The following is a 1,901-nucleotide window of genomic DNA, read 5'->3' on the forward strand; positions in this document are numbered from 1 at the left end:
GAAATGGAGAAATCAAAGAGAAATTGATGCAGCGTTCTAGAATGACAGTGTTGGATTAAAACAAGAGAAAAATAAACATGGGAGTCTAGGCCTGAATTTCAATGAGTTACCGTGGAGTTTGTTTGTTCTCCTCCTTGCTTTTGAAAGATGCAAAACTGCAGAGGATCCGGCAAGGCACTGCATCGTGTCATAAAGACATGACTCATTGTTTCAGGCAGAATCTGCCCTTCCAGATGGTCCTGCCTGGAGATTCGTGCATTTCCTGTGCTTCTCCTTCACCATTTTAGTATAGTACTTATCTAGTAAACTCAGACTTCATTTTTCCATGGTTAGTTTATTTCACAGGTTTAACAGAAAGGCTCACATCCCGGGGTGGGGTCTGTCTGTTTGTAAAGAGAAAGATAAAAGGGTTTTGAATTTCCAGGCTGTCTGTATCTTAAATTTGATGACATCTAAGCCATGTGATTCTACTTTTAGAAAACTTCACCCAACTGCATTGGACGGAAACTCCAACCCATGAGTAAACCAGCTCCATGGGTGGGTCTGACTACACTCAGAGACCCTAATTTAGGCTGAAAAGAAGAAGAAGAAGAAGAAGGAGAAGGAGAAGGAGAAGGAGAAGGAGGAGAAGGAGAAGGAGAAGGAGAAGGAGAAGGAGAAGGAGAAGAAGAAGAAGAAGAAATTAGAGGGCTCTCCTCCTGTTAGGGCTTAGGGGAAAGATGGAATATCCTGCGTTGGGTGCTGTGGAGGCCTCAGACCGCGGAGGGGCCAGGCCATACATAAAACAGCTCGGAGGAGAGGAGCGGGAGGGCCGGGAACTGGATGGGGTGCGCTTTGACCGCGGGAGGGCGCGCCGCCTGTGGGAAGCGGTGTCCGGGGCCCAACCTGTGGGGAGGGAGGAAGTGGAGCACATGATCTAGAAGACCCAGTGTCTCCTCACGAGCACGCAGTGTAGGGTTTGCTGCGCCTTGCTCATTTCTGAGTCCAGAAGCTGGCACATTACCAGAAGAGCAGCAGAAGCAAAGACAAGAGCCAGCACTGCCCCATCTGTAACATGACCTTTTCTTCCCCTGTCGTGGCCCAGTCACACTACCTGGGGAAGACCCACGCAAAGAACTTAAAGCTGAAGCAGCAATTCACTAAGGTGCCTTGCACCAGAACAGCGACATGATAGACACAGACAAGTTCTGCAGCCTCTACCACGCGACTTTCAACGACCCTGTCATAGCTCAACAACATTACATGGGCAAGAAACACAGAAAACAGGAGACCAAGCTCAAACTCATGGCACACCATGGGCGGCTGGTGGATCCAGCAATCACTGACTCATCAGCTGGGAAAGGCTACCCCTGCCAGACATGTAAGATAGTGCTGAACTCCACAGAGCAATACCAAGCTCAGGTCAGTGGCTTCAAGCACACGAACCAGTCACCAAAAGTAATGGCATCGCCCCTGGGCCAGCTTCCAGTGCAAGGGCAACCCATTCAGAAAGACTCCACCACGTTGGTGTGGAGGTCAATTTTCCAGTGCAAGGGCAACCCATTCAGAAAGACTCCACCACGTTGCTGTGGAGGTCAATTTTGGACCAATCTCCGCAGCTAAAGACCTAAGCTCTCCCTGGGCTCCAGGGATCTCCAGGGAAGCCTGGAGCATTCACGCCAGACTTTGGCCAAGGCAGGAAATGGCAGATGGAAGTGGCTACCACTTGAGAGCTTGGAGGTGAAGTAACACTCCCCACTCCCCAAGAAGAGGCAGACTCTCCCAAGACTGGGACCAGATGCTGGGCAGTTGTGCAGGTTGCTCCGACTGTACAGTCTCCTCCTGGAACAGTGATACAGTCCTGACAGAGCACTGCTGTCTCTCCTGTCCCTTCTCCACAGTTCCTGAATGGTGCTAAGGAG

General features: G+C 50.4%; 1 pseudogene; it reads left to right on the plus strand.

Annotated features, from left to right (window-relative positions):
* The first annotated feature begins 719 nt into the window (after positions 1-719).
* LOC103199199 lies at positions 720-1,602 on the plus strand (annotated as a pseudogene).
* Positions 1,603-1,901: the final 299 nt, after the last annotated feature.

Source organism: Orycteropus afer, unplaced genomic scaffold (genome assembly GCF_000298275.1).
Source record: "Orycteropus afer afer isolate SDZICR_OR568_19922 unplaced genomic scaffold, OryAfe1.0 scaffold00106, whole genome shotgun sequence".
In the NCBI taxonomy this organism is placed as follows: domain Eukaryota; kingdom Metazoa; phylum Chordata; class Mammalia; order Tubulidentata; family Orycteropodidae; genus Orycteropus; species Orycteropus afer.